This window comes from Fukomys damarensis, unplaced genomic scaffold, assembly GCF_012274545.1.
Source record: "Fukomys damarensis isolate Sample0158 unplaced genomic scaffold, DMR_v1.0_HiC HiC_scaffold_38, whole genome shotgun sequence".
NCBI lineage: Eukaryota > Metazoa > Chordata > Mammalia > Rodentia > Bathyergidae > Fukomys > Fukomys damarensis.
The window spans coordinates 32062566-32071518 of NW_022900950.1; the positions used below are offsets into that span (position 1 = coordinate 32062566).

Consider the following 8953-nt stretch of genomic DNA (forward strand, 5'->3'; position numbering starts at 1 on the left):
GTCCGTCCGGCTCTCTCCGAGCCTCCCGCGGACCCTGATGAAGAGGAGCCGAGGGCGGGGGCGGCTTATAACCTTTCCCCAGCCCACTTCCTACCCTGGCACCTCCTTCCAGTGACGTCAAGGGGTCCCCCACCCCTCATCCGCCTCCCCATCTACACTCTTCTTCCTCCAGGGTTGGCTTCCCTGCGGCTCTGGAGGGGGCGGGGGCCGCCGAGGGCGGGTGGCGGGGGCCGACTGTGCCTGGGGAGGTGCTGGCTGTCAGGGTCCAGGAGCGCGGCCCTGACAGGTTCTAGGTCCTCGCTACGTGCCCTCCTGCCCACAGCGCTCAGGAAATCCTTGCAGGCTCCCTCCACCCGGCTTACTCAGCTCTGGGGGCCGTCCGAAACTAGAGAGGGGACAGGCTGGAACTCCACCGCCCGGCCCCTGGGGCGGGAAGTCCGATCCAAAGGAAGTTGGCCGCGCCTCCACGACGGTGTCCTTGGCACCGAAGAGCAAGGCGCAGTCGGCCCGCTCCCCTTGCCTGCTCTTCCCGCGCTGTCCCTCCTCCCCTGACCCCGCCAGACTGTCCCGAGACGTCTAGGAAGGCGCCAGAGACCCTCAACGCAGGGCGCTCCGGACCGGGACAGTCCATCGGGACCGGACGGTTGCCTGGCACCTTGGGGAAGTCTGTGGACCAGACTCAGTTCCCAGGGCAGGGCCCCTGTGGCTTTTTCGGCCGCGCTAACGCACCCGCCCAGGTCATTTCCTCCACCCTGTGTTTCCTAGAAGCAAAACAAGGAATGACACCATGATACCTTTAAAAAGCTGAGGCGTGAAGCTGCTCCTGCAGTTTGTAAGAGCTGAGCACTTAAACTTTATTTCTTGAATACTCGAGAAAGAAACTTCACAGCGACAAGATGAGTGTTTCTGCTGCTACCAGAACAAAACCCGGGGGAACTAATTTGTGACAGTAGATTATTTGCAATGACCTTAATTCCACATTGTTTGTTCCTCAATTATATCTCCATCAGCTCAAAGGCTGAAGTTGTCTTGGGTGTCACAGGGCAGCCCAGTCTTGTCCCTGTAAATACTGCACGTTTGAAAAATAGTCCTACTGGAACCTGACAGATGGTCTTGATAAAAGAGACTGTGATGGCTCGTAAATGGGCCAGTGACTCTTCCTGAAGGACTGGACTCCCTCTCCACCTGGGAAGATTGGGCAACCTGAAATTGCCACATTTCAGCATCTCAGAGGTGGCTACCTACAGCTCCCCACAGGCAGTGCATACAAGAGCTGCAGCCTGTTAGACATACTCCCTCCCTACCTTATGATTCCCAAGAAAAGCAAGACTCCATGAAGTTAGACTCACCTTTGGGCTTGACCAGCCCTTTGTATTTTTCCATCATCCCTCACCATTCTCACCAGCTCCTGTGCTCTGCCTCTAGCACACCTCATTCCTCTCAAACCACATGATCACCTGTGGAAGAAGAGCTGGGAGCCCACAGCTGATCCATCTCCCATCTGGTCCTCAACCAAGGAAAGCCTGTGACACAGATCCCTGTGCTTCACCTCCAGCTGCTTGCCACTCCCACACCTTGTCCCAAGAACTAGCCACAGCAGCATTGCCCTTCTGCAGCCCAGACAGGGGGTCCCCAAGGGAAAGGGGCTTGGGATCTGGTGGGGAGGCTGACAAGCTCAGTGCTAGAGGGGTGTGGAACTCACTGAGAGAGTGTAGGTGCAGGCATGACTGACTGCAGGAGGGCTTTGTAGGAGAGACACTTATTTTCCTTCAGCTAAGTCTAAGGGAAAATGGTCCATAATACAACTCACAAAACTAAATGCTTTTTATTTCCTCAAATGCTATTTTGATTCTTTTTTAAGCACACAAACTTACAAACTCAATTCATTCCCAATGGCTAAATGTAATTCAAGTTGGTCAGTTGAAGGCTCCCAAACCCACTGCCAGAAATGAATCTACACTGAGTCTGTGGAGCCAGAGTAGGTATTTACTGGACAGTTAAAAGGATCTTTATATTACTCGAGGATGCTCAGCAATAATATGAATGTATTGCTCAGTTATTAAAGATTAATTGAGCTATAGCCAAACCTAACTATGATTTATGTGAAATCCGTGATGCAGAAGGTGTGGTTCTTCACAAATTCCCCAACAGTTCTTTTGAAAAGTTGCAGGCTTTTAATTAGAGTCAGGAATTTCTTCACAACTTCTTTTTCTGAGTTGAATTAGCATTCTCATAAAGAACAAAATAAATGCTATGAATAGTTCTGAGGCTTTGTGATTTCATTTTAACTTTAATATGGGGAATAAAGGTGTAACTCTCACCCCTCTCCCTGAAAGAGATAATACTTTGAATAATGGGCTATAGGACAGTTCTAACTAAATCACACATGAAAGAGGTTTTATAGATAATACTGATGGAAAAGATCAAATTCAACATGCCTGGTGGGTATAAAAAGCTATTGAAGTGACTATCTGCTTGCTTCCTGCTCACATACAAAAGAACATTTCATCTCCTGTTTGGTTAGCAAAACCAGACACTCTCTCTTGTTATCAGCTACATTCTCTTGAGGTTTCTTTCTCACCATTATTCAAGAACATACTGTTGGAACAGCCAACAGCTTTAATATTCAAGACTGAATAAAAGTCACACAGCATCAGTATAAGAGACTGAAGGGAGTCGAGGGCAGATCTTCCTACAATGTTCTGAGTGTGGAGCTTCTCGGCTTGCAATGGCTGAGGTTGTATCAGGATTTCATCCCCACTGGGTTAAGTGGCTTGAAGCAAGAGGGAAAATACAGAGCATGAGTTGGGTACTACAAGAACCTAGTGATCTTATTAATCCCTTTGGTGTCATTACATATCCTCTGGACAGTTTGAGCTCCTTGGTCTAAGAAGTACATCCTCCCAAATCTTTTGTAGGAAGCTCTGCTGGGCGCACCAAACAGGCACGTTTACAGTTTTATCAGTCAAAAGCTAATCTAATCCACTGGCTCACAAGTCTTGCTTATGTCAACCTGTGACTGTGGTTAGACACGTTCCCAGGTCAAAGAATTTAAACACCTATGACTCAGTGGTAGAGCACTTGCCTAGAATGTATGAGGGCCTAGGTTATATCCCTATCACTGAAAAGAAGGAAAGAGAAGAAGAGAAGGGAAAGAGAAAGCTATTATTTGACCTATCCATGGAGCCAATTTCTGGATTTCTATCCATTGAGCTAATTTCTCTTTTCTGTACTGATATCTCCACATGAAAATTGATTGAATACTAGTACCTGGAAACCTGCTGTGCCCTGGGCACCTTCTCTCCAGGCTCCTCATCCCTGTCCCTTTGGTCACTGCTCAAATGACCTGTTGTAGAAATTTCTTCCAGCTTCCTCTAGAAGGGGACACTTTATCAGTCTCCCTGCAGGTCAGAGAGAGTGGATCTTTGACTTACAAACTCAGTTCATTCCCAATGACTGGTTGTAACTCAAGTTGGTCAATTGAAGGCTCAGGCTCCTCTACATAGCCTTGGAAGTCTCTCTCCTGTATACAGGCAGATCTCAGTGTTCTTAGAGGGTCACTGGCCCAGGCTCTCTCTGCGCTACATGGGAAACGATATTGTAATGTTCCTCCCAGAACTCTTTAAGGGTTATCTGAGATCATCTAGAAGCACAAGTGGCCAGCATTTGGGTTGTAACTCAAGACTTTGTTCACAGGTTAGAACTAAAATTACTGTCATAACCAAATTGTTCATATGTCAAGAAAGTCATAACTTAAGAGTCCACTGTATTCAGGATCAAAAGTACCTCACAACTATTCCCTTTCTTCTGAAGACTTCAAGAAAAGCAGAGAGAAAAGCACTGGGGAGGCCTAGGGCTTCTTTTGTGAGTTGGATGAGTTGAGCAAGGAGGGGAAAGAAGTTGAGATGGAAATCGCAGCAGGGTAGATGGAGGCACCCAGGAAGCCTCATCTGAGAGCCCAGCCAGCAGAGTGCAAGGATGATGGGCCCCGCATCTGATGGTGCTGCACAGGGGCCAGTGGCTTGGAGGGCTCTCACTTTTCTTGTTCCTGTTGCAGAACTTCCGTCTATTCTGGCTACTTTCTCCTCTCTCTGGGTTGGTACTGCTGTTTATAAGATCTTTGTTTTTTGTTTTGCTTGTTTTTGACATCGTGTCTTGCTGTATTGCCCAGGCTGGTTTTGAACTCCTAGGTTTAAGCAATCACCCTGTCTTAGGCTCCTTAGTAGTTGGGACCGCAGCCCTGTACCATTGCTTCTGGCTATATAAGATCTTTTGGTTTATTCGGGGTTCTGGCTGCTTTTTGAAGCTGAGTGTAGGGGTTCTGGACTCTGTTTCCCTGCTCCTCCCTCTATTCTTAGAGATTACAAAAGAGCTTCTGTACTTCTTTCACTGAATCCTAGCTTCTTCTGTGGCCCCTACAGGCCTGTGCATCTAATGAATAGTTTACTAAATGATCCTGGTTGAATTTACTGAATGGCCCTGGTTAGGGCCCCTTAAGATTTTTGCACAAAAACACTTATGTATTTCCTTATATAGATAGGTACATTGTTGACTCATTCCAGACTCTCATATTGTGGGTTTTTTTTTTTTTTTTTTTTTTTTTTTTTTTTTTTTTTTTTTTTTTTTTTTTTTTTTTTTTTTTTTTTTTTTTTTTTTTTTTTTTGCAGTACTTGGGATTGAACTCAGGAACTATCTACAGCTGAGATACATTCCCAGCCCCTTTGTACTTTTTATTTTGAGACAGGGTGCTGCTAATTTGCCCAGGCTGGGTTTGAACTTGTAATCCTCCTGGCTCAGCCTACTGAGAAGCTGGTGTAGCAGGTGTGTGCCACACATCTGGCTCATAAAAACTCTCAATATATATCTTTCTAGCCCATTGAAATCCTTTGGTCAAGGATCCTGATATTCAGTTGCTTTTCTACACTTCTGGCTACTAATTATCCACAAATATAAAAAAGTGACTACTGGATCATCACCAAAATCACTGACTAGGAAATCTAATGCTCCCAAGCCTTAGGTATGTGGAAAATTTTGTATATTCCTTTTCCTGTTTTTTTTTTCCTTCTCTTTTTTAATGTTAACTAGGCCAGAGAAGAACAAATGAGTTAATGACTGAGAGAAATCAGAGATGTAAGGGGCCAAGGAAACAGAGGACTCAAATTATTTGTTGATGTCATCTCTAGATATGGTGCACTGCAAACTCATTAACATTTACTATTTTGTTATTTAGGAATAATTGATGTTCATAGAAAAGAAGGTTTTATTCAAGGATTTGTAGAAGAGAAAATAAAAGTCACAACTATGTAATTAACAAAGCAAGGGGCAAGAGAAAAGGCAAAACAGAGAGGCAAATAATATTTAAAACAATCACCAGTAATCACAGCACTTGGGAGGTTGAGCCAAAGCGATCTTGAGTATGAAGCCAGCCTGGGAAACTTGAGCAATTCATCAAGACCTGGTCTCAAAAAACAAAAACAAAAACTCCCAAACACCCCAAACTAAGGAAACTTATATAATGGTCATCTATTCATTATGATTAACTACCTTGGCTAAGGCCAAATTTATCTTGATACGTAACTGACTGTTGCTTCTTTTATTACTTTTACTATATCTTGTTTCTGATTTACATTTTTATTAGTACATGTTATGTAGTACACACTGTTTATATTCCTTGTGTGGAGTTGAAACATGTATGTAACACATCTTCATTCTTTGTCCCTCCCATTCCTCCTCCATCCTTCCCTCTGTTGATTATCTTCCCTTTTGAGAAGATCTATCTTCTACTTTCTATTATCTATCTTTTATTTTGCTCTTTATTTATACTTTTGGTTTCTCACATAAGAGGAACCATTTGACTATTTAAGCTTGTGTATCTGATTTACTCGATTTGACATTATGATCGCAAGGTGCATCCACTTTCCTAAATATAACTCAAGTTAATCTTTCTTTATGGAAGAATAGTATCCTGCTATGTGTAAATATCACATTTTCTTTCTCCATTCATCTGTTGATGGATGTATATATAGCCCAATTCCAAGATTTAACTATTATGAATAGTGCTGCTATAAACATGGGTATACATCACTATAATATGATATCTTTAACTCTTTCAGGAAGATGCCAAGAAGGGGAATAGCTAAGTTAAATGGAATTTCAGATTTTTGAGTAATCTTCACACTGATTTCCAGAGTGGTTGTACTAGTTCACATTCCCAACAATGTGGAAGGATTTCTTTCCCATGACCTTGACATTTGGAATTATCTGATTTCTTGATAATGGCCATTCTTTCTGGGGTAAGATCAAATCTTAATGTTTTAATTTGCATTTCTCTAAAGGCCAGGGACGTGGAACATTTATGTATTTATTGGCCATCTATACTTCTTCTTCGGAGAAGTCTGTATTCATTTTGCTTGCCCTTTATTTGATTTATTCTGGGTGGTTCTATTTTTTTTTTTAGTTCTTTTTTACATTTTAGATATGAGTCTTTTATGTGAGGAATTACTGACATATTTTTCCCATTCTTAGGTTGTTTTCTTCACTCTGTTGTTGGTTTTTTTGATATACATAAACTTTTTAATTTAATATGATCTCATTTGTTGATTCTCAAAACTATTTTCTGTGCAATCAGGGTTCTGTTTAGAAAGTCCTTGCTTACACCTATGATTTCAAGAGTATTACCTATTTGATCTTCCACCAGGTTAAGTATTTCAGTTTGAACATTTAGTTCATTTATCCATTTCATTTTAGTTTAATATACGGTGAGAGATATGGGACTACATTCAATCTTCTGAATGTGAATAGTCAGTTTTCCCAACATTATCTAAAAGGCTATCTTTCCTCCACTGTATGTTTTTGATCCCTTTGTCAAAGATCAATTAGTTGCATCATTTTGTTTAGCCTATCTTTTTGTTAATGTCTTCTTCATTCTTTTCACCCAATAAGCCATAATTTTATTAGTGATAGAACAATACAAATTTTAAACCAAGATGCAGTGACCTTTTTGAAACACCAAAAATAGATCCTCCTTTTGAATGGTTACATTGTTAGTTCCATAAAAGCATTTACAATATCATTACTGTTGTTCCTCAGAACTCAGACTGCCTTTGGCCTCAACCATTTGCTTGTGACATAACTAATTCTATGTCCCTAACTTCCATTCCTGTTTCATCAACCTCTTCCTTTTCATTTTGCTCTTATACAGTGGGAGTCTGTGTATCTTCTTGACTGTTTGAGACAGCTTCACCTTGATCTATGAATTTTTCAGCAGCTCCTGAGATAAATCCTCAATTTTGTTTCCCCCAAAACTATGTAGGTATCTCTCTCTCTCTCTCTCTCTCTCTCTCTCTCTCTCTCTCTCTCTTTCTCTTTCTGTACTGGGGATCAAACTTGGGTCCTTATGCTTGCGGGAGGCAGAACCACTAAGCCAAACCCCCAGCCCAAAGCTTGGCTCTTATAGACATTTGGTTTTGTGATGAAAAAGAAGATATTCTTAGAATTCTGGATAGTGATTCTAGTAACCCCTATAACTTCCAAAGACCCAGGCTGGACATGGCCATCTATGCCTTCTTTTCACTCCAACTGTGTTTTGCTTTACTGACTGGTTCTTCATCAGTTTCAGCTGTGGCCACCAGCTAGGCTTGTTGTATGGTTGCTTATGTGGAATCTTGCCCCTTGAGCTCTGCTACTGATTCATCACTGTAAGATTTTGTTCTAGACCCTGTGTCAGCTTGGGGCTGTGGCAACTCCTGCTCTGAGGCAGAGAAGGTTTCTGTGACTTCACTGGGCATTTCATGTGGAAAACACGGAACCAAGGTGGTGGAAGAAAGAGAAAGCCTAGTGTCTTCTTTAGACTCACTGAGGATCTTGTTTATTTGGTCCAATATCTTATTACTTACATTTTCTGTGAGCTTATTAAATGCCTTATTGATTTGTTTTGTTATCTCCCCTGATGCCATTTAAATAATTCAGGTGTGTAGTGTTTTTTTTTTTGTTTGTTTGTTTTTTTGTCACCTTCAATGATCCATGGATCAACTTTGGGGGAGTTTTTGGAGGAATTTTGTTGGCTTGTCTCTCATGTTTCTAATTTTGTTTGTTTAGTCAATTGTTTGGGTTTTGTTATTGTTGTTGGTGAGGCTTGTGGGTTGTTTGTAGTGGAAAGCTTTGTTGCTAGTGTGGAGACTTCTTTAGTTAATGTTTTCTTTTCTGTGGTGTCCTCTGGGTGTGGCTGACTGCTGGACTTCATCTCTGTCCCAGGATCCATTCACTTACATTTACCTGAGATGGGAGATGGCAGTGTACTTGGCCTTTTACCCAGTTTTCCAGGAATGGGCCACAGTACTGTAAATGACCCCAAGGCTATCTGGTTATTGGCATCTTAAGAAAACCAGTTAATAGTACCAGATATATCACTTTGGCTATAATAATATAATCAGCATTAATTATAGCATCAACACAAAGTGATTATTGATTTAGGGTTTGGACCAGTAAAAACAGCCCTTGTTCCTAGAAGAGATCTATAATTATAGTATAAACACTAGGACAAACCAAATACTGACATACTATTGACCTACAGTAGACATCTCCTCAATGGAACTTTACCTCTACGATCCGTGATACAGTATTCAACAGCAATAGTGTAATGCTAACTATATCTAGAGATTCATAAAGCTTAGCAATTATTCTAGTAAAAATGGAGGAGGTGGGGAACAAGAGAATGAAAAAAGCAAAATTTGAAAAATTAATCCATGGGATATGAAGAGGAAAGAAAGGAAGATAGGGGTATCCTATTGAGAGGTAAAAGGAAATTAATAGTGGTAGAGAACAGTAACTGAAAAGAAGAAACAGAAGAAAAAAGATAAACAGCAACAACAGGAAATAAAAGAAATATAACAAGGAAAAGAAAAACAATTGGGAGAAAAAGAGAGAAAAGAAACTAACAGAAGAGAGAAAAAGA

At 41.6% G+C, this 8953-nt stretch overlaps 1 pseudogene; it reads right to left on the bottom strand.

Moving 5' to 3' along the window:
• Positions 1 to 7035: 7035 nt before the first annotated feature.
• On the bottom strand, positions 7036 to 7787 carry LOC104862124 (annotated as a pseudogene).
• Positions 7788 to 8953: the final 1166 nt, after the last annotated feature.